Here is a 24,615-nt window from a genome sequence, read left to right on the forward strand (position 1 = left end):
TCCGCACTGTAAATTACCGCTCGAAACTCCAAGCGAGTTGAAACGCTGCTTGAATTTGTTTTATTCGAAGGAAAATAACAGCCCGTTAAGTAATCGAATACAAATGAGACTCCAGCAGCCATGGAAATCGCGGATTGCGCGTGCTCAGGCCCATTCTCATTTGTCGTCAGGTGCGATGAGAGCAGGACGTCGCGGAGCGACACGTCGTTTAGAAACAGTGAAGAATTTTTATAACTCGAGGTACAAAACCGTACGTCAGTCTTATCTGTCTCTTGCTGCCTTGAATTTTTTTCCATTTATTACGATGGTCCTTTTTTACAATCCTCCTCGATTGTAAAAATTCACTGTAGATCGAAAGTTATTATAGAAAACGTGACTGCCCAACGAGAGGGCTTGATGCGCAGTTGAAACTTGAAATGCGTTTTTCTCAAAACTACTTTTTTTGGCACGATCTGATAAGTCATACAGTTTTTAATATTTTTTTATGCTTTTTTTCAAAATATTCAAAATTGTTTTCTCTGTAGTCTGTCCAGTCGGATTTTTGATATTGTGATTAAAAAATTTTATCAACATAATTCAAGTGTGACTTCGTGACACAAAATGCACAGTTTTTTTTTAAACTGCCGTAAATTGCTAAATTTTTCGAATTTCGAAAATCCGGCTCGGCAGACTCCAACTTTATTTTACAAAAATTTTTTCACGTTTTGTAGATCTATCAACATTTCAAGAAGATATGATGCAGACCGTCGAGCAACTTTTTTTTTCGTAGTGCTTCGGGAAACGTGATTTTGTACGTTGTAGCTTTTCAAAAAATAATATGAAATAAATTTTTTTACAAAGTTCAAATACTAATAAACAATAATGTGTAAAAATTATTTTTATTCATTTCTATTGCTATCTATCCTAAAAACAGTTTTTCTTTTGGCGCACTTTAGGCACTGCTGGACGTATGCAAGGCGTTAGTCAACATTTTGTATTCATCGTTCGAATCGTCAAATAAATAATATCGTTTTAACTATCCGTTTTTATAAATTTCACTAATACGTTGCTGTTTAGCAGATAAAAATAATACCGCAGTCAACTTGCCCCAATGCTTGCGCAACTCATTTCGTTTTAAATGAAAAAATTCAAATTTTTATCTGATACAGAGAAAGCTTGCTTCCATTCGAAACAACCATTTGATTTTTGAAGTCATCTTCAGTTCCTTGTTTGCAAGCAGTATAGCTTAAAAAGTTGGCCAACCAGCCCCGGTCTTTTACCCATTTCGGCGGTTTTTAAGGAGCCTCCTAATTGCTTTGGTCCCTTCGATTCTACCGAAACCAAAGTTTCTTCATTTTTATTGGTTTGTTCCGTGTCAGAATTTCGTTACAAAAGTAGAATCTTCGATTGTGTGGGAACGTGGTGAACCGGCGATCGAGCAGAGTTGCCAGTTTTTTCTGCTGCAAACGGGACATGAGCGAAGGTCTTCGGAGCGCGTGGGTATGCGCGTCGGTAAGCGCGAGTCTCGTTGCCCGTTAATACGTAACTTTCGATTCATTTATCCTCGGCAGCCGGGAGTAGAAAAATACACGCGGCGCGTATGAATATGCAGGCGCACATAATAATCGGCGCGAGGAGTCGATCGGTCTTGACCCTGGACTCGAGCGCGAGGATCGCGACTCTCGATGTTCCTTTTCTCCCAACGCGGCTGGTGTCTCGTGAAACGTAAAAAAATCCCGAGCCCGTAGGCCCTGACGCTGCTTTTCAGCTGATTTTTTTACTTCTCAGTAAAAACGTGACGGTATGCGAGCGCGCGATTGCGCGTCGCTTTATAATCGATGAGTAATCGCCTCGCGAGTGACCTCACGCTACCGGCCAGACCATTTGTATCCTTTGACGTTTTTTCTCACCGCCTCAATGGCGAATTCAAACGAGATGGCAACGAGATTGCGAGCGCGAGCGCGCTGGACAGCAGTCCGATGTCCAAACTCTGCGAGGCGCGCCGCGCTCCGAAACGCGAGGATCGTCCACTGTCGGAGGGGATCGAGTTTCTTTGATTAATTGCCGCACCGATTAAATTAGAAGCGCGCGATACCGATCGCTCGAGCATCAAGCTCATCGATAGGGAGATTCGAATCCGAGGATGATGAACGAATCATAAAAGCACGCGGAGCGAGCCGCTGAGAGATCGAGAATCGGTTACTCGAGGCAGCACACCAGTCTCCCGAGTAAACGGACACTCGTAGGAGATAATGAGGCGGAGAATCGCGCGCCGAAGATAAATTCATCTTCGCACGTGTTCGTATTTATACGAAATGCGCCTCGGGCAGCCGCGATCGCGGCTACAAGCTCGACGCTGCGATTCTCCGAGCAGGCGTGTAGGAAGGAATTAAAACAGATAACAATGGGAAGCTATTAACGGGCGAGTCAAAGTCAGAACCTGTGCGTCGAGAGACTCCAGGAAACGAAGAGGCTTCTTCTTGCCCCTCCGCACGACCCACGCGTGCGAAGGTGTTTTCTGGCCGCGATGGCCCGGCACAACGAGCGTCGTGAATGCCCACGAAGCCCGAGGGCCGATGGAACCTGCGCAGCGCGCCATCGCCTCGAGCGATTCTTTACAAAACGTTGCATTATTCATCAAACTCGAATTTATGAAGGAAAATATCGCTGTGATGAGTGCCCCCATTATTCGGGATGGAAAAAATGAATTTATGGACACTGCCGATCGGACACGACGTTAATTGATTCGTGTCAATATCCCGATATTTTGCGCCGTTGAAACTAATGTCCTGGGAGCAAACGGAAGAGCCGAGAACGAGACGCGAGGAGCCGGAGAATACGAAGATCACACGGTAAGGATTCGCAACGCCGCTAAGGTCGTCGCGGAAAATAAAGAAAATAGAGGAGCCTCGATCCCTTCGCGGTCAAGTGAGACGGCGAATATGTGCTGGCTCTCTTTCGCATCGTCTGCGAGAGGAGTTCGTGGCTCGGGGTGGTCACGTTTCGCATCGCGAAACTCCCTCGTTTTTTTCCCCCCTCACCTTTCCACCAACAGAGTTCCATCTCGCATTAAATTTGTATTCGTACGCTGCCTCTCCGTCTGTGTAAAAGAGTTGCTCGGACTCGAATTCTGTAAGAACAACACGCGGCGCTGAGTGCTCGCAGACACAACGTGTGCTCGCAGCTCTAAACTCGAAGGAGGAGAAAAAATTACATATTTTTCCAGGCGTCTCACTCGCTATTTCGTGACTCCAATCGCGATTCCTCTTGCCCTGCTCTCCCTCGAGGAGCCTCCGATGTTCTCGCTCGCCGTGCTCTGCGAGCTCCAACCGCCCGCCGTAGCCGATACCGCAAACACTTTCTTCATCCTCGGACAAATGATACACCACTGCCGATCAAAAGCGTATCGTGGTATGAATAAACTTTTGCTATATATTTTAGTTATCGGGCTGCTATCATCATCCCGGATTATGATTTATTCCCCCGGCACGCCGCTCGCAATAAACACGTGCTTATGTGCTCGGACAATACTACGAAACGCCGCTTCGATTCGCTTTGCGTTAATGTAGATACGCCGGAGCGTATCGTGTAAAGAGGGGAACAAAATACTCTCCGATTTATCCACTGAGAATTTGAATTTCGGACCCTCCGGGACAAGGGGCTCGTCTCGACCGGCGCGCACGAGCACGAAGCACGATAATTGGCGGTTAAGTCCGAATAACGAGCGCGGCGATGGTCATATAAAATATATATACGACCCGCGAGATACCTCCTTACTGCTTCATCCCCAGCGCGGTGTGTTTTTTTTAATATTTTCTTCTCTCTTATTCTAACTGAGTCGATGAATCCTCCCTCAACATATTTTTCATACTTTAAGGATCGCGGATAGTTTCCCGTGGGGATGCATGCGCGGGGAGTGCGCGCTCTTCGGCCGGGCGCCAAACGTTTTGCTACGCGCGGAGGTTCGAGCTTTCTAATTTTGGGGCAGGGACATAAAGGAGGGAAAAACGCGGCGGTCATTGCGATTCAAATTGGACGACTTACTCGAGCTTTTGTTGTTTTGGAAAATTCTGGATTCAAAAATCGAACGGTGCGAAGGAGAAATAAAAAAAAAAAAAAAAAAGCATTGGACGGGCAAAAAAGACTATTTTCACGAATTTTTTTGACCTGTATAAATTATAAATGTGAATATTAAAATAGACAAGAAATTTTTTTTACGTGCACTTTACTCGCAGTTTTCGTACTGAAAAATGGAGGAGAAGACATGTCCAAAAAAAAATTGGGCGTGCACTGTTGATAAAATCTCTGTAATGGATGTGATCGGAGAAGAAAAATAAAAATGATTTTACAAAAATGACAAAATGGCCGCCATTTTTCCAAAAACTACGAAAAACCACTTTTTTCATCGTTTTTTGCAAAAAAAACAATAGTTCCGGTGAAAATTTCAAAATTCGTATGATATACGATATAGCTATAGTCACAAAGAATACGTGGTAAAATTTTGATAAAGTTCGGTTTAATAGTTTCGGAGACTTCATCAACGAGCCGTCGAAAAACGAGATTTTGAGAAAAACGCGTTTGAACAAAGCGCGGTCAGACAGCCAAATAAACGTCGTTCAAAAGTGCACTCAGACTGTTCAGATCTTTAAAAAATTTTACTACAATATACTTTTAAATATTTAAAAAAAATGGACTTTTTGAAAATTCTTATTAGGGTAGAGACCCCTCAATTCGATTCGAATTCCAAAGAATCGCTGTCCCCGATCCTAATCGAGATCTGACGAAAATGAAACGAGGACGAGAAAGTTGGTTATCGTGCCCAGTTGAGAGGCAGATCTCCAGGTCCGCTCGATTCTTCGAACCGCACTCGACGAAACTTTAATAATCGCAGCAGATAATGTCGAGAGTGGATCAACAGAGAAAGAAAGTAGCTTCGATGTTCCGGGATCTGGGCGAGATCGCCGTTTCATCTTGAACGCGTAATTCTCTCGCGAAAGAAAAAGCGACGCGTGAGTGTTCTCGAGGCTTGACACTGTTGACCGGAGTCTGATCGCGAGGGAGACGCGGGGGGGTGGGTGGATACGATATCTCGGCTGGTGCCCTGCTCCGCGAGATGTCCGAGGGATAATAATAACTTAGCTCTTTTGCCAGATGTAATGAGCAGGAAGAGATTGTCCGGATCCGCCGTCAGTACGACCCGTGACTTTTACTTTTATGGCTCGTTTTCTCGTCTTTGGAAGATGCTCACCGCGGGGGCAGGAGATTGTTGATCGGACGCGAGAAAAGCAAATAAAAATCCTTTCACCGAGGGAGAGAAAGGAACAGGAGCAGGCCCGCGGATCGCACTCGGGATTGATTAATTGCTTTTCATCGATCACATTGATAGCGTATATAATTATTATGATGGGGAGCGACGTCGAGGAGCTTGTTCAAGGAAACTTCGAGAACTCGCGTCGAAACATAGTAATCGCGGGGACTCGCCTGCTCCAAGATGCGAGGAGGAGCGACGAGGAAAAACTTGGTAAATGTTTCGATCCCGGGCGCACAATGGGCTTGGACAGCTTGCGTCAATTCCCGAGCGATTCCGCTCCGAGCATACTTCGAATCGGACACGCGGCCGGCGGCTCGGGTGCTGCTGGTCTAGTAACTCTATCCTCGCGGTTTGACCAGCAGCTCGCATGCCTATGCCCATTCGATTGGTGCACATTGCAAAAGTGTGCGTTGGGCGAAACGGAGGAGCAGCGAGCTTTGCTCGGCGTTGGTGAGCGCGCGTGTGGCGAGAAAACGAGCGAGAGATAACGTTTCAGGTCTCACCAGACAAGAATCAAAATACGAGGCTGATTTATAACGCGAAGAAGGAAAAAGTTGAGGGCGAAACGAGAGATTGGATAAATAATAAAATAGATAAGCAGCCAGAAGGTGCGTCAGCGAGGCGAGAGTGCGGTCTTTCCACGCGCGTGTACGCTCCCTCCGCGTGGTGCGCGCGGGATGATATTTCACTTCTCGTCGGCGCCGTGCGCGCGGCGATCCGCCTCAGACATTAAATCGAGAAGCCTGGGAAAGCTTTCGGCACGCAGCTCATGCGAGCGGGGCGTGCTTTTCGTCGGGGCGGACAAAAGAATTTTTTATTGGGCCAAAGTCCAAAGGGGAGAAGCTTCGAAGGGAGATGCGGAAAGGATCAGGAATTCTCTCCTGCGAAGTCCGCAGTGTGGAATATTCGCCGCATAGTTTCTCGCAGTAGAGCATATAATGCTGGGGAAGAGCAGAGGAGCGGGAAGCCGGGTTAACGAACGGTCGCCGCCCGCTGGGCGCTTCGTTTTCTTCGCGCACGTTGTCGGATGCTGTTCTCGTCACCGTTCCCGCGCCCGGTGCAAGGGAGCCCGTCGATCCTTCCTGCAAACGCAGCTCGCAATCGCGGCTAATTCGATCGACGCAGCGTTGCCTGCTTTCCAACTCTGCCGATATACGAGGCGGTCGGAAACTTTGAGGGGAGGGACAAAATAGTTTTGATAAAAGTCCGAAGACAAAAGCGCCATGCGAACGGGTCTAGAAAACGTTTCGATCGAAGCTGCGGTTTGTTTTACCTCCAGCCTGAATCCGTGTGAAAACGAGCTACGAAAAAAATGACTCCCCCTTCGCCCATTATTCTCCGAATAATTTCCTTCGCGAGGGACCGCATTCCATGCAGATCACCCGCGGTAGACGCGCGGCGGCGGGGCGAAAGGAGTGACGAAAGGGTGAGAACGAGAGTCGAGAAATACACAGGAATCGTGATAAATTCTCCAGTAATTATCAGGTGAACGAGAGGCCGTGCGCGACGAGAGGCCGAGGGATCAACGAAGAGGCAGCGAAAAAAAGCTGCGCTCTCGTCTTCCTCTATTTTATCTTTTATTCCGCGGCGCGCGCACCAGGCAAACAAAGTTTTTCCTTCGAGCCCTCGCTCTCCGCCAAGTATTATTAGCTCGCCCATATTTTTCCCTCTTTTTTCCGTCCCCTTGGAAAGCAACCGATAAAGAGAGCCTCGCGCGACACATTTTTGCGCAAAGTGCCGCTATCCGGAGATGAGATTCCCGGGGAATTATGGCTCGATCAAAGTTATACGAGTTTCGCGTCCATTTTTTAGAGGGAGCAAGCAGTCACGAAGATTCTTCGCTCGTAGGATTCTCCGCGCAGTAAACCGCCGCGGCGAACACCGCAGAAGCGTTCGCTCCGCAGCGGACGGTGCGACGGTACCAGGATCAACCGCTCAATCAGCAATAAAAATAAGCGGTAAAACGAGAAATATGATGTTCGATATAACGGCAGCGTTGCGCCTCGAGACTTCCTCCTTCGAGTTGCACTGCCCAAGTACGCCGCGCGCAGTACAATATCAAGCAACGCACAACCGGTTAATAAACGTTAATAAACATGTAGCATGGGAGGTGCTCGCCTCATAAGTTCTTCCAAGAAAATCCACGCACCACTATTTCCCTCTCTCTCTCTCTCTCTCTTTCTTCCTTTTTCCCAACGCTCGCTCGTAATACTCGCGGGAGTGCATCAATAAAAATGATAAACTTCTAGCGGCTGGAGGGCCGCATGGATGCGCGTTTTATCTAAAACGTAAGCAGATGCGAGCGCAATGCACACGCGCGCACCCGGAGCTACAGGGTCCATCGAGTTTCGCGCGTATCTTGCGCTTCGACTGGGAATAGAAGGTACGAGGGCGTTGGACGAGAGGCTCTCTCGGAGGAGATTTACTCGGCAGCTTTGGCAACAAATCAACCTGCGAAATATGGCTTCCTGCATCGCTTTTCTTCGGGCTCCGACAAAAAGCCTGTTTTGCCGGTTGCACGCGAGAGCTACGAGTCGCCGCGGATAATCGCGCCTGCCGCTGACTGTGCCATTCTTCCGCGTCGTCACGAGTGAGCTTCCCGCGACGCAGGAAGCGGCGCGGTGCCCTCAGGCCTCGGACCCGACCACGAGGCTCCCCGGATCGCGCGTGTCCTCGTCGGAGCCGGTGGGCGCGACGAGGCACGGGGCTTTCGAAAACGAGAGGGTTTCGTCGACGACAGCGGAAACGAATATTCTAATGGGGCTTCGAGCCCGGTTGACAGGAGATGGAGAAAAACTCGATCGTTAATCGTCTCATTAATCGCCTTTTTTCTCCTTTTTCAGCGATTTTTTGTACTTCGGATTCTCTGTACGATTTACATTTTGATTCGCTCGAACGAGGTTTTTCTTGACGTTATTGGCACTGAGATCGGAGCGTGAGTTATTCGACCGGTTGTCCCGGAGAGCCCGGGCGGGCACGCCGTAAATATTCTTCACCGGAATTTTATCACCGACGCAACCAACCGCGGATAAGAAGACTCGTAGGCGAGGTTTAACGACGAAATCGTAGTTCTTTCATGCGAGGATAAAATAATGCTCCTTTTTGCTGAATCACCGCGGGCGTGTGCGAGGAAACACTTAATTGGTGGAATTTAGTGTTACGAGATGCCGAGACGATCTCTCGCAGCGGCGTGACGCTGTTACGCTTTAAGAGATCACGCCCAGCTCCACATATCTCGTTATCTGCGCGGCATCGTCCCCGCGACGATACCGTCGACAGCCCGAGCATTTTCATGCTCGGGGACTGCGATCGGGTTGTCGCGGCGGATTGAAACTGTCTCGATATCCCCTCGCCTCGGAATCTTCTTCCCTCGTAATTAAGCCGTTCAACGGGGAGTAAGACCGAGCGAAAGACTCGCCGACGTTACTCCAACAGAAAATTAGTGTCGGCAATGTAAGCGAGAGTCAAATTCTACGAATTAGGACCATCCAATTGGCGCGCAGTTTTATGAAGCCTTTCCAGATTCTTGTTCGTATACTTCCCCTCCGACGACTCGATATTTCACTCGTTCTCGACTCCTTGATCGATCCAAGATTCCCTCCGAATTGTGCGGATACGAGACGAGGAGAAAAAGTGAGAAAAAGGCCTGCGCCAGGGTGCCAGCACCCACGGACAGGTGCGAGGGAATTTATGGCTGGTGGGTGCTCGTTAAGGATGTATTATCGCCGGTTACGCGAAGCGATGTATTCGACTATCTCGAATTTATTCGACGGCAACTCGAAGATCTTGAGAGTTTTGAGAAAATGGCGGGGCTCGTGGTTCGCTAATTGCTCGGAATATTGAGATAATTGGGCGAGGATTCCTAATGATCGGAAGACCGCGCAGCGCGTAATCGTCGGTCGGAAGAACTTGTCGGCTGCCGCGCCGGCGGAGTCATCAATGGCACCACGGAGACGAGGACCGAGTCGAGGGAACCGCGATGCGGCGTTTAGTTTTTTCTCATTTTTCTTTTCGTACCGGAGCGTGACAGTTGAGCTGGATTTAAAGGGGCGCTCGCGGGACGCGGCGCGGTGCTCCGCTGCTCTCTGTCGTCCGTGTGTGTCGGGTGTCGATGTGTACTCTCGATACGCGCGCCCGAGACGCTCTCTCGTTCTCTCGCGGTATATCAGAGTGGACTGCTCCCCTTTTCGCGGTTCGTTCGCGTTCGCGCGTCCCAAGCATCGACGCGGCAATAAATCCTCGCGCTCCTGGCGCTGCCGGTGCCGTGAGAGAATCGCCTCGCGGGAGACTCCTGACGACGCCGCAAACGAGCGTTTAATCTCGACCCGCTCCGCTCCCCTTGCGCCCTTACGAACCCCGAGCAATCGCAGCTGCGACGGACGAGAACGAAGCGTCGCTTCACTTGCCTCTCCGGACTCGACCCAATAAATGAGAAAATCGCGCCGCGGCAGTCATCGAGCCCCCGACACAAAAATTGACTCAAGAACTTTGTGCCGCTGGGGAACGTTGAACTTTCCTCTGGCTTTCGTCTGTGGCGGGTTGGAGGAGGAGCTGACGGGAGGAGAAAAAACGGAAGAAAAAATCGATTTGTTCGAGTTGCGGCATCGCACGAGCTTACGCGGAACCGTAATTGCGCGTATATCGATGCGAAATATCTTTCAACGATCTGCAGATCGCAGATACGTGGTCGTGGCTCTGGTGCTGGTGGATACGGGAGGAAAAATGACGCGCGGACTCTCGACTGCAATCTCGTGGCGCAGATCACAGCGGCGGAACAGCGTGCTCGATATTTACGAAATCGTTTGGATCATTTCGCGCCTATAACTGGGGCTCGTTAGCGGCCGACGAACGCTGTCGGAGTTAATCGGGTGCGCAGTTATTGTCGAAATGGGGAGCTAGACCGCCGTGTGGGTCTCGTTATTCGAGTGGAAAAAATGAAAAAGTGAGGATGCGGAAACGAGGGACGGCGCGCTTCCCTCGGTCGCACGAATCGATGACAATTTCCTGCTCTTTCCAGACAGCGGGAGTGGTCTCTCCAGCTTCTAAGAGGACAATCGAATCGTGTGCACTCCAAATTGCCTGTGCGGAAAACCGCGCATTAGCGCCGGAGAGGCTCCGCGATTTATCGGACGTTTTGCTGTAAATTGGCGAAATCCGCAGAGATGGAGCGCGAACGCTTCTCCGGCTTATTACACTATTATATCCCAGCGGATGGTAATAAATCTAGATGTGGGATCGCGGGAAAAGGAGAAGCGCTTGTGTTCGGCGCAGCAATCTTGAGGCACACACTCCGCACTTGTCTCTCCCAGCTCGCGGCCATCTTTCACTCTCGCTTCCCAGCTTCGATTTCTTGCTTTATTGGCAAGTAACGAGCTACCGGGAACCTTACACTTTCTCGATTTATCAGGGCGAGCGCGCAGAATCCGCTGACAGCTAATAGCGCGTGAGCGCAGTTAAAACTGTAGCGTGGAAACGTTTCGAATGGTTTTTTAATGGTTTGCTCAAGTTGGGCGAGAGGAGGGTCGAGGGATCGGCGAACGGCACCGTTTCTAAGGCCGACCAAGTGCTCGACCCGTGGGCTCCAGTGCCGAGATGGACTTTGAACTTGAAATAACCTTAAACCCCCCGCGCCAGTTCGATACTCTCCGGTCCAGCGGAGCCCGAGGAGAACCTGCTTTTATTGCCACATACACGCGATGAGAAAAGTTTCTCCCCGCGTGTGTCCGTTGCTCACGCAGAAGACATTGCAAAACGGGGGAAACCTGCTTTCGCGGGGAGTCAATGTCACGGCCGCGTTCGGCTCGCACCAGCTGTCCGTTTATATTCTTAAACCGGTGCACAAGCGATCGAGCAGGCTGCTTCGGTAGCGGGTGACGTTCGGAGAGACCCCGAGGGGCACAGAAAACCTTCGAGAGTCTCAGTGTCAGGGACTCTCGAAGGGACTGGTCAGAAGCAGGGGACCGCTTATTCCTGAGCGTTTACACGAGCTTGTCCCCACAAACGCGTTTCTCCAAAAACACCCGGAGCCATACAGGCGACACGGTTTGCCACGAGCAACCAGTTTTTCGCATATATGCTCACGTGACTTCGGCTCGAGACACCGAGACTGGAACGACCGCCTCGGTCCAGTGTTTTCAAAGCTGTTTTATTATCGAACGTCATAAATGCTCGGGTCCCAGTCCAATCAGCGAATCACTCTCACTGGAGTGTGCTCGACTCCAGTGCTCTCGTGAAATCCTGCGTTTTCCATTCTCCTTTTTGTGACCCTGCATATCTCCGTGACGCTTGACATTCGCAGCGTTCGCTGTGTTTCTCGATATCTAAAAACTCTCGTTCGACTTTGCCTCGATGAATAAACGTACACGGAGAAAACGGATTCGTTTTCTATAGTACGAGGAATATATTATTTTTCAAGAATTTTCAAAGTATTTAGGCACCGATTACAAGCAGCATAGTATTTTTTGAATTTTCCTATTTTTCATCCCTTCAATTCTAAAGAGCTTTTTATGTGCAGAGCAAAAAGTAATGCACGTCCGAGAACTATATTTCGTTTTGTTTTCGAGTGTTATTCGTCGTGTCAGACTAGCACTTACTGATAAGTGGAAATGTAAATCACAAATTTGGACTGTCAGCATAATAAATTCTATGATAAATACACGAATATAGACCGAATACGTGTGACATTTTATATCGTTTTTTTTTTCAGGGTTGCCCGAGCATTCTTTACAATATAAACATTTGAAGTGACTGAAAAGATTTTTTACTATGCTTATAGAGAAAAACACTCTTAAGTCATTTGAATAAAAGGGACGAGTATTGTTCCTTTTATTATGGTGGATAGAACAGTTCTTATTACTGCTCTTCGAATTAATGCTGCAATCCATAGAATTTTCGGCCTCGTTTTCTCCGTGTAGAATGAGGATTTATTCCAGTTAACGGTAGCGAGGAGTTCGTGAGAAGTAAGCTCCGTGAGAATAAATATATTTATTGAAAAAGAACTTTACGAAAGGCTCCAGAATGCGGACACGTCCGCTCGATTCGGCACTCTGACTGACTCCAACTTATTTTTAGCATTACACTCTTTGCAGCAATATTCCCGAAGCAGTGCGAGTTTCCATTGCGAATCAAGTGAGAATTGAAGATTTCTTCGAAAGTAGTAAGAACGATTATTCACCCGAGCAATAAATATTTTTCGACTCGTTAAGGAGAGTGCGCGGTGATTGTCGGCGGTTCGTCTATCTCCGCGCGTAAACGCGGTTTCTATCCGGACGATTGAGAGAAGAGTCCGGGGGAGCTTCTCCCCGTGATTACGGGTTAGTGGCAGTCGGAGAATTAATGGAGGTAGTTATTAAATCCATTACGCGTTTCTCGCCGTCGTTAAACAAAACTGCCGGCCCGCGATTCCAGAGATCTTCCGGATTGATAGTTGCCTCAAATCATCACTCGATTTCTCGTCATTACCGGGCGCGCGCGCGCGCGCGCGTGCGCGATCTTTCGTCCGCTGCGTCCCTCGCAGTGCGGCACTTGCGGCGCGCTAATCGACGCTTTAGGTACCGCGGGCAGGACCATCGACAAACAACGGGGGTCAGCGACGGCAAACAAGCATCGCATAACGCACGCCCACCTCATGAAAGTGCAAAGAGAGCGGCGCGAGCGTAATTCACCTTCACTGCTGCGAAATTATCATTAAGCTTGCCGCACGTACGCGGTGTGCGTTATGCTGCGGTTTTGCCGGGTTACAACGAACCCGCGCGGACGTACACTCTCGCTCGCATCCTACTTTCGCTCCGGCGGCATAACGGCGCGTCTCTCGTTCTAAAAGTACGAGTGGAAGCACGTTCACTAAAAAAATGCAGGCAGAACGAATCTTCGGAAAAGTATTCTGGAATAAAATCATCGCGGATCGATTGGCATCAACGAGAGGTTCGAACGGTCCTCGGACGCGAAACCGACGTGAGTTTCTCCTTCCAAATCCATAAACTTTAATGCCGATTGACAGAAGAGATTGAGCCTGCGAGTGCGGTGACCGAGGATTCGCGGTACTGGCCTCGTTCACTTTCCCCTCGCCGGAGCAGCTCCGCCGGCATCTCCCACGCTCGGGGCTGAACCCTCATTTTATAACATGGCAATGTACGCCGACCTACTTGCTTCTATCTCGTCCTCTAGGTGAGCGCGATGATCCCCGCGGAAGACCGAGACTCGAGCGGGCTGCCAGAGGTACGTTCGCGTGTAGCTGCAAAACTCCGGGAATTATCGGGCTCGAGAGAAATTGTTGAGGCGAATAAAAACGATTTAATCCGTTGGAAGATGCTGCGTCATACGCAAACGCGGCAATCGGTCTCGAAAAGCAAAGAAAACCAGAGGAGATCGATATCGCGGAGGGGGGATAACGATCGATGTGCGTACAAACGCGCGCGGACAGGGGAAACGGGCGCGTCCGCAATCTAATATACGAGGTGCACCATCGCGCTCAAAAGATAAAATAAATACGTGAGAAGAACACGTTGGTAGATGCGCGGAGCAGCCGCGGGAGAAAAAGAGGAGCAGGAACGCGGTCGAAGGAGCGAGTTAAATCGCCGCATTAAATATAGTAGCGCAGGGAATCTTGAACGGGGCGAGAATATCAAGATGTCCTTGGCGCAGACGTATGGGCCAGTTGTGCGAAGATGAGAGAGAATCAAAAGATAATCGATGGAATATGAAGTGTCGAAAGTTTGCAACTAACGTCGACGCTCAACAATTCTGTTTATAAAAATGGAAGTTGCTCAAATTTTTAGGGCGCCCGGGGCGAAGCGGTCCGGTCGCGGTCGTGGCAAAGCTTCAGGGGAGTCAGAAACAAAAGGTGAAAAGGGAAGCGACGTCGGCGAGGAGGCTGCAATCCTGATTTAGTGCTCTGGCTCACGCTGGATAGGAAACAGGTCTGGTCAGGAATGTTTTTACTATTTGGCTGCTGCTGCTGCTGCTGTTGCTGCTCCATGAGAGACGACACACGCCAAGTCGAGCGAGAAATCGCTCGACTCGGATGCCCTCAAGCGTTGCGTACACACGGGGCTTGCTCCTGGTGCGCGCAACGAGACCGAGTGAAATCCCTTCGAGAGTTTCGAGTTACCCCGAGCGAACGAGCAACGCCATCAATTCAACCGAGAAATCCAGCAAGCCTGAGCAACCATTTTTCTTCCCGGCCGCGAGGACGCGCGGTGCCGCGCGAAAATTCAACAGGAACTGGTACATTGTCATCGACGATGCGCTCGCCAATGTCGAAGGCAAGATAATGCTATCTCGGATACGATCATCGCGGTCCGGTGAATAATCATCGACGCGTCGTGGCAAACGACATCGTAATCGAGCCTCGGACTCTTTATTCTCAGAATACCTCCCCGACTCCCGACCTCGTTTCCGGACCAGCAATCTCGGAATTCGCCGCTGTCTTCCAGCCATTCGAATATGAAACGCAGTTCGACCGAAGATTTTTCAACTCTTCCTAGCACATCGACCGGATCCCACCGATTATTCCCAACGCTCCACAAAACCGAGGCGAAATCTCCAGTACTTCGACTTAAGGAGGGTGGATCACGAAATCAAAATAATCCGAATTTGATAAAATTTGGTGATAACATTCTTTGGCATCAAGTGTACAAATACAATTTTTTTCAAATTTTTTACCACACGGTTATCGAACAATTGAGCGCTAAATCGAAGTTCTTATGCACGAGATGTACAACTGTGTGTATGTAAACTCTGCTTATACACGTGAACTTTAGTGTTCAATTATTCGAGAGCTGTGAGGTGGAAAAATCTAAAAAAATGTATATTGTATTGTATATTTATAAAGAATACATTTACCAAATTTTATTAAACTAGGGTCACCGCGTGCGCAAGCGCGCGCTTGTCTTCAATTGTGTTTTAACACTTTTTGAATAAAAATATTACTCAGGACTATTGTTTCGAATAGTTCGTTGCAAAAATCACGGTGCCTAAGGTCGAATAGTAATTGCGTAAGATCACTCTTACACCAAATGACTCCATCACTTCACTCTTATGTCGCTAAATGAATTTATCTGATACGATCGCGATCGAATGTGTTGCAATTGTTTCCTCCTTTTTTCTACGATCTGAAATACGCACATGAACAAACTCCGAGCACAAAATCGACGACCAATCAAACTCTATAGCAGCTTCAAAAATAACTCGCACTTGGAGATTTCGTGACAACTCTTCTTTTATGAAAGGATTCTTATCATTTTGAAATTCTTCATATTTTTAACATGCTTTAGCATCCGCGTTGCTCGGTAACCCGCGCTCGCGATTCCGTGCTTCGCGGTGAATATCCACGCGAGCAAACATCCTCCTGGCAAGAGCGAGTAAAAGAGGTGCGACGAAAATAAAGGAAAAAGAGTTTATCGGCGCTGTTTCGCGGCCGCTCGGAAGCGAGCAGCGGCGCTGCAGCATTTAACTCATTAAGAATAGATTCTTGCACGAAGCGCCCGCGAGACTATCCCTGGGAATAGATCAGCTCGGGATGTTGCAGCGTTTTTAATACGTCTCACTCGCTCCCTTCTCTCAACGCTTGTACAAACCCATTTGGCATCTCGATCAGTTTACACTCGCCCCGTGAATCACAAGCTCCGCGTTGTATCGAAGGGCAGCGTGGCTCTCGCCACGGTGATTTCAGCGTCGTCGGGAGCGAGAGCAACGCGTTTAGAAAGAGATGCGAAATAATTGAGAAGGAATTTGCCGGAACTTGGGGCTCATCGGCATATATTTTCTCAATTTAATTTCAACGAACGACGAGCCTCGTGCTTACGGGCATGGAATATCAAGATTCAAACGGCTCCGATTCAGCCAGCTCGGATCCCAAACTCACGGAAGCTTACGCAAATTACTTTGGACAAAAGTTTCGGTGGGCCGCGTCTCTATGATCCGGACGCTGTGCGCGAAGCATTCACACGCGTCCGAGGAGTTTTGCGTCACGTGTTGCAAGTAGGTCGCGCGCTCGCGGTTCATCGTGTCTCGTCTTCTGCTCTCTCAGTGTGGACAAAAACACTTTTTCGCTCCTCTGGACGCGAGGCCTTTTGTTCCTTTCTCGTGTTTATTGTCACTGCGGCCCCGCCGTCAATCAAAGACGCGTGAATAAGTTTTTGTTGTCGTTTTCAGACTCGCTTCGAGCACACCGTTGACGAAGGAAGCGACGCAATGTGGACGGAGGCAGAGATGGAACATGAGGAAGAGCAGGATGCTGCTGTGAATTGAACTGCCGTTCAGAACCGATGATTTTTAAGTACGCACTACCGAATCTACGATTTAAAAACCTGCTGGTGACCTGAACAACCAAACTGTAATTAAATACGAGTTAAATTAATTACGAATTAAATACGATTGACGTGATAATTGTACGAGCGTCCGCGAGTTTCATAATTCAATTGTACCGAACAGGATACTTGGGTCAAGAGTCAGCACGGGTGTAAAAAAAGCGTCGGAAAAAGGGCCAAAAGCGGATACACCAAAGGAAATGTTTTTATCCGATTGAAGGCCGCCGTTTTTGACTCACGCGTAGATTGCGGGGCCTCGAAAAGATTCGTGGACTAGGAAATTGGCGTGGAAATGCCACCTTTTTTACGGCACACTCCCAACACCGCAGCGCCAGTTCCCCCGCCAAGATAATTCGCCAAAGAAACTTGAACTATGAAAACAAAAGTGTTTGGAGAGGAGAAAGACGAATGGAAAAAGATACTCGGGGATGCTCAGCGGATGCACGTGCTGGCTGAAGATCCATCGTGCACCGGCCAACCCCTTTGTTTGGTTACGATTTCCCGATCTCGAAGAGCCGCGCAGAGAAGCCGGGATAACGAGCCGGAGAAGACTCAATGAGAAGAACGAGGATCTCCGCGCCACCTCCGCTCTCGCTCCCTCCCTCAACGAGCTTGTTCTTACATGGCGAGCTTCGGCATCGAACAATATGATAGACATAACCCGTGACCCCGAACGTTAACGAGAGATAAAATGAGAAATAAAGAGATGAGAGGAGCGCCGGTCCTAGACGCTCGACGAAGAAGGAGAAGCTACGGAGAGCAATGAAACGCGGGGGAGATCGACCTGCAACGGACGTTGTAACACACGGCTATAAACCCAGATGCAATCGCCACGTTTGCGTTGGGTGAATTGGTCGAAGCCTGCTCCAACAACAAGCGCCGTGCACAGGTTGAAATATACGGCGAGCCTGCTTGCAGGAGCGCAGCCCGTCACTACTTTGCTGTAACGCACTTTCGTCCGAAGTTTTCATTCTTCGAGGCTTTTTCTACGAGCTCGTAGGATGCTGGAATTCTGATTGGGAGTGGCCGAATACTCGTTGCTTGTTTCCTGGGCCTCGTTCCTCGGGGCTGAACAAAATATTTGGGTTCGACTGACCTCGGACCTTCGATCTTTCCGATCGCGAGTTCCTCGACTGCCATTCGACGAGCTTCGTTTCTGCTCGCTTTGACGAACGCTTTGTCGTTGGAAGCACGAGCAACTGTTGTTTTCACAAGAATATTGAGCGCGACGAGAAGCGATTTTTTCTTGTTACTAGATAGTCGTAGAGGCTGGGAACAAAAAGTTGGATTCCATTAGCGGATGATGATGCTCCTTATTAAGGAGCGATCGGGTCGCGCGCGCGATCACTGATCGCAGAAAAAAAACGTAGTCGCGATGTATGTCGCATACACGATTCGCAGGCGGTAGGAAAACCGGACGGGAGGAAGTAAAGAAAGAAACATGGGACCCGAGCCTATCGACGATCGATCTTCGGAGCGAGAGAGAGAGAGAGAGAGCAATCCCACCTAGAACGGGTGCGCTCCGCTTCCTCCGGACAGAGTTGCGACTCCGCGAATCTCGAAGGACTAGTTCGACGGGGAGTTTTAACATTATTCCTCGAACTTATTTCCATCATACAAAAGTCTTTTGCAATCGTAAACTTCTTGGTGAAACTTGGGGAAGAAAAATCGATGAAAAAACTTGTTTTCGGTGGCTAACGATTCCAGGCCTCGATTCTCCCGATCGCGGTGTTTCAATTCTTCGTTCCCGTTGCCTGGAAACGTCCTGCGTGATAGGAACCCCCAAGCCAATTCCCCAGAGCGAATGATCGATAAATTGTGGGAAAAAACGAGAGCTTCTGTGAGCTGAAGCAGTAAACAACGAAAGAGCATACTGCAGATCGAGCCAGCTCGATATCGAAGCGTCTCCTCGTCGTCGTCGTTCAACTTGGTTAGCTACTAGATATAATAGTCCGAGGGGATTTCGTGAGGCTGCGGATGCCTGGCTCTATGTGTAGGCTGCTCCTCGGAACTATTTTAATGGCCTGCTCTCCTCGGAAGAACGAAGAATCGTTAAAAAAGAAAAAATAGGAAAAAAAAATATTCGAGAAGCAAAACTGTTCGCCCACGACGAAGCAGCAGCAGCACGAACGATACTAATCGAGCCCCTCGATGTAGGACTCTTCTTCGTGCAGCTAGAATTCAACTGTGTATGTATAAATGAAGAGAGGAACCCCACGAGCTCCCAGACGAGTATGGGGACCGGCAGCACTCATGAAGGCTTTACAAATTATCAAGATGCATGACATTTCCAACGAGAAACACACTCGCCCGGCGTCCGGGAGTTACTCGTGCTTCCGTTCGTCCCGTCCTCTCGTGCCTTTCAATCGAGCATGCGCGCGATTTTTACGTCATATCGCAATCAACGAAACGCGGTAGTATCCGACATTTCATCTCGGTCGAATCAGACCTTTGTAATCGGCAAGGCAAATGAGAGGTGAACTGCAACGAGCTGGAGAATAAATTGAAAGATAAATTAGAACGTAGAGCTCAATTCTGATGGCACGAGGAGATGACAGCTCTCTTGCTCTCTCTCTTTTTTCTTTGTCGTTCAAGGTTCTCAAACGTCAATCTCTTTGAGCCTCGATCCCTCGCGTTCCTTCACCCCCCCCCGTCGTCAGTCTCTCGAACGAGGCTCTCGCGGACCCAGACTCCACTCGCGATCCTACGTATACTCGGCTTAAAGTATATAAATTAAGATCGAAGGGATAAGAGTCGATGGAATCGCCAACCATCCGGATGATCGACGATCGACAAGGCAAATTCTGACCAACCCTGCAAAATTGGACAACCAATAAAGAATCATTACGTTTTTAGATTTTTCACAAAACCCATGCCATCAAATTGACAATGAAAATGGTTTTCCTTGGTAGGAAACAAACGTGCGTGGAGCCTGCGCATCAAAAGTTCGTATCGCCCTGCTACGCGATGTAAAATTTTTTTATTCTTTCATTCCTCGAGCCTCGTTATTCCCTGAGAATTGAAATGGAAGCGAGTGACTGTCCAGGGTGTCTAATTTTGACCAGAACAGAAATTTCATGACTTTTAAGGCTTTTTAAGTCAAGGAACAGGAATTTTTCATGACTTTTCTTATGGTTCTGATACTTTTTATTCATCTTTTAATTATAAAAAAATTCAATAAAAATAACAAAGAAATGATATTTTATTTTGAAATAAAGAATCTTTTTTTTCTTACAAACTATTCATTCGATATTCGTTTTTATATCGATGATGAGTATTGACGAACCAGACATTGTCGCCACCCCGCGAATTTTGAAATCATGTTGAAGAAAACCAAAAAATCGACAATGACAATGAGCGTTGCAGAGATCTTAAAAAATCAGGTTGTTTGGTAATTTTTCATGACATTTAATGATTTTTTCAGGTCCGAGTGTAATTTCATGACATTTAAGAATTTTCATGACTTTTCAGGTCGTTAGACACCCTGCTGTCGAAAATGGGCAAACGTAGCACGAGAACGAGCTTCCGCAATCGGCGCACAAGAGTGACCGAGATTTCTCGAAGCGTCACAACAAAAATCTTCAAAATTTTTTTATCAACGATTTTCGATTTCCCGATAAACCGCCAGTGTTTTTTGGCAACACGAGAGGCAACTGTATTCCTGAGCGAATAGAATCGACGAAGGAATTAACGATCCGGACGCTCCGTTGCTTTGCAATCGTAAGATTATTCTTTTCTTTCTACGGCGCGTACATGGAAGAAGCAACTGTTGGAAAGATTTTCTATCAAAGAGGCGGTGCGCGCGGACGACGCGGCTCCGTAACTCGGCGGTGTCGTAGCTCCGCAGCGAGTCTGTATTAGTACGGGGCTTACGAATGTGCGTGAACGCTGGTGCATGCGGTGCCCGCGCAGCTAGTGAGCTCTCGCAGGAAAGAGAAACTTTCTAATTAGGTGCGAGCGATGTAGCTCGCGAGCGGAGCCATCGAGTGTGTTACACACAAGCAAGAGCGAGCGAGCGCTCGCTCCCGGTACCGCTGCCGCTCGCCAGCGCGAGCACAATAAAAATACTGTGTACCATCGCCAGAAACAACACAATGTACATGCACGTCTACGATTTCAAAGTTTTCAGAAGAACGGACTGTTGAGTACGCGTGTATCTGGCGTGTATTACGAGAGAGCGAGAGAGAATCCCACTCAGTGGAAAATAGGATGGAGAATGCGAATGCCTCGCATCCCCACAGTTTGTGCAATTAGCTATTTATTCAAATGATGTGTATTGACCTTTCGTTCGACTGCGGGGCACTGTGGGAAACACCTTTGTACGTTATTTCCTGTCGAAAATCACGAAATTCGATCGAGCAGGTGAGACTCGATCGAATGGAAGGAGCTTAACGACTCGAGGTCACTTCAGACACGTGCGTGGATGTTTAAACGAAACGATGAATCAAAAGACACGGTTCTGCTCCGGGGCTCCTTCGTACCGTGAAACTCTTGAGTCTGCTGATGCAGAGATCGGTTGAAGGAACTGTGGAATAAGGATTTATTCCAGTCAACGGTAATGAGGAGTTTGTGAGGAGCAAGCTCCGTGAGGAGAATTAATATATTTATTGAAAAAGAACTTTAAGAAAGGCTCCAGGATGCGGACGCGTCCGCTCGGTTCGCCACTCTGACTGCGATTCCAACTTATTTTTTAACATTACACTCTTTGCAGATTACGCGACTGTTTTTCGTCGGCGCGCGCGCCCTTCTTTATTTTATGATTTTACTGTCGCCGTGTGACTTGAGTTGTGACGGGAAAGTCCTCGGTCGTCCGTTACCTTTTTTTCAATATTCCGATCCTTAATTCACGGCTTCGTTAAAGTGTCACACTCGCACACTCGTGCATTCTATATTGAATCGAACTCTTGTCTCGATATTACAGAAAAACGTTGGGAAATTAGTCCGATAAATAATGGGAGTGGAAATATGATCGAGGAGGCCGAAGAGTCGGAGCTCGATCGCCAGCGTTCAAGGAACGAGTCGCTGCGCTCGCGAGGCTGAAAGTTGGCTAAGAAAATTGGATTAAAGCGACGCGAAGACGTCGTGGCTGTTCTTTCCAGCGTCTCTATACGTCTCTCGCTCGCTCGGATCGCGCGTCGCACCGGAGAATAAATTCGCGTTCTTTCCTGGCTCGTTCCTCGTTTGTAGTTATTCCGCGAGCGCATGGATCGAGGGCTCAGCAGAGAGATGATAAAAAGAGTAATGCGAGTCGACGCGAGAGAGAGAGAGTAAGAGTCGTACGTAGAAGTACGGAGGGAATAAGAAACTCACTCGCAGAATACTTCGAGCTCGTACACCCTTAAGATTTTTCATTTCCCCACCCCCCCTCCGGGGGCTCTGTACACTCAATTTCTTGCTACTTTTTTATCCTCGTTTCCATCATTGGGGAGTGTGTGGTGCGCGGAACGCAGCGAAAACCAGTTCAAACTATGCAGCGAGTTAGACCCCGAGCCTATGCGCCTGCTGCTCGTCTCGTTTGAAGATGAGACGCAACATTTTTCTCGAGCTTCGCTCCTGCCTCTTCTTCTTCTTCTTCTTCTTCTTCTGACGAGGATCCTGTTTGACTTTCCAATGTCAGTTCAAACTCTCCTTACTACTCTTGTCAGCCTCTTTTTTTAACCGCAACTTCTTGCACTCTGCACTCTCCTCGATGGCATTTTTTTTCCGTTCTTTCTCTCTCTCTCTCTTGCTTTCTGTATCTGGTTTTCTCTACTCTTCTATGAGGGAATGTTTATGTGCGTGATGCTATGAGAAAAGTACACGAGCGGATAACTAGACCGGGGCTTTCTTATTCGATGTCATTTCTTCCGCTCTCCGATTCTCTTTCAGTTACGAGAGTCCAGCACATTCGCGAGTCCCCTGGCAAGACTCATCGTAAAGTTTAGCTGGCGATTGAGCGCTGCACGAGCTTTATAAGCTCTGGAAATCTCGCGTTACGCTCGATGCACCTGCCTTAAGACGCTTCTCATCCGCCTTATTCGTAAATATACGCGGCGGCAGGGAGAGCTCTCGCGAAGCATTTATTCCTCGCAGAAACCTGCTCCTCGCTTCGCTGCGATTCAAAACACGTCTATGCTCGTCTAAGTGTGTTTTTTTATTTCATTGCTGAAGATACTAATCGACAATTAACTTCTTTTTATCGGTGCCCGCGACTCGATCGATCCTCCTCGTTTTCTTTTCCATTTTATAAATCGAAACTCGTTTGAACGGAATTACAAGTAACGCGGGCTCGGAAGCGAATTTAAACGATTCAATAGCAGCTCGCACGGAGCCGGGAATCGTCCAGGTCTGAAGAGCAGGAAAACGACTTCGGTTACCGACACGATGAAAAACAGATTTGCGCCCGAACGAACTGTCGCGCCCGCAGGAAATCGGAATGAGAAACGACGCTCACCAAAACTCCCTCATTACAGGATAAGAACGTGGAAGAAAATTAAGATGCTCGGGATTGCGGCGCGGGAGAATGTCTCTCGCCGGTGAAAATATGCCCGCGAGAGAACGACGCCGAAGCAACAAAAAGGTGGATTCTCCGAGCGGGACGAGCCTGCCCCTGCTCGTACGGTTTTTCCAAACTTGCGCATCGCTCTCAAGCCGCATGCACCGGAAGAAACATTTTTAGCGAGATCAACGACCGTTGAAATATCTTTCGGAACCCGCGACATTCCGAAAGTTGCTTTTGTTGGAGCACTGGAAACTTCGGACTTTGGTCAAAACGAAATACGAATTCGTTCGATCCTCCGACGCCAAGGACCCGACGCGTCCTCAGGCTCGAGCTGTTCACGGCCAATTGAGCCCGACACTTCAATGAACGCAAGTGCTAGGGCCAAAATCCGGCCTGATCACTCCGCGCTTCCATTTTTTCTCATCCAACGTGCACAGCTTCTGGCAAAAGTAATAAACTAGAAATCGCCCGTTCGCTGGAACAACGTAAAGTCGTTTCTCTTGAAGCCTCGTCGTCACTGGGAGGAAAACCTCGTACGAAAACGTTCACACGCTTCGAAGAAAAAACGAGAGTCTCTCGGTGTTATGCATCGGGCAAACGTACGACAACCAGTCGGTATATCAAGTGCGGAGTGGCCCGCACGCACGCGGGATTGCACACATTCGAGTTTCAGAGAGAAAAACAAAACGGGGATCTCGATCACACATGGAGCAAATTGCTTCAACGATATTCCGAGACGCGCTCGAATCTAATTCGAATAAGAACCTTAAAAATGAAGCCGAAGAATCAGAATGATTTGCAGCCATAAAGCAACCGATTCGAAAGGTGTCATGGGGCAGAATGAGAACGAAGCGTCTCGAGCGCTCCGTTCGCACGATTTTGTAACAGTGATATCCGTTGCTCCGTATTGTAAGAGCAACTCGTACGCGGAGGCATGCAGGCCCGTTTCTAAGCGTTCGCGATGCACTTGGCACGCATCCTAACACCGAGGACGATGTGCGCACTGGACTAGTGACTCCAGAAGCGTCCTGGACTCGGAGACGAGCCTTCCGGCTTTCTAAAGCGACAGCACGCGCCCATTCGGAGGCCCGATCGATGAGAATGCGTCGAACGAGTTCTGCGGACGATGAAAGGCGGATAATTATTCTGTGGAAAGAGAGAAAAAAAATTGAGGATGCTAATAAACGAGGATCGCTTGGCATTGGAGATCAATGAAACTGCTGATGAATATTTGCAATCCGCGCATAAAACAAGGAGAGTCAACGCCAGCGAGAAACGTTAATAAGGTGCCAGCGCGGCGGGAGAGAGCGGAGAGAATAGGACACGGAGCGTGTACTGTTGCTCGTCTACTTTCACGCGCGCGCAAAGCAGCAGAGCCAGGCGAGAGCAAAGGCCGTCAGAGAACCGGCACATAACGAGAGGATAACGCGCTCACAGACGTACAAAATGCTGCAGCACACACAATACGGAAAGTATTACACGGAGCCACCAAACGCGGAGGGAGTGAGAGCAACAAAGTTCAGACGTTCACCGTC

At 48.6% G+C, this 24,615-nt stretch overlaps 1 protein-coding gene across 1 annotated transcript in view; it reads right to left on the bottom strand.

The window, feature by feature from the left end:
- Positions 1 to 24,615, bottom strand: part of LOC122410664 (serine-rich adhesin for platelets-like) — a 112,067-nt gene that overhangs the window by 86,494 nt on the left and 958 nt on the right. The window lies entirely within an intron of this gene.

The sequence above is a fragment of the Venturia canescens genome, chromosome 5 (genome assembly GCF_019457755.1).
Source record: "Venturia canescens isolate UGA chromosome 5, ASM1945775v1, whole genome shotgun sequence".
Taxonomy (NCBI): Eukaryota; Metazoa; Arthropoda; class Insecta; order Hymenoptera; family Ichneumonidae; genus Venturia; species Venturia canescens.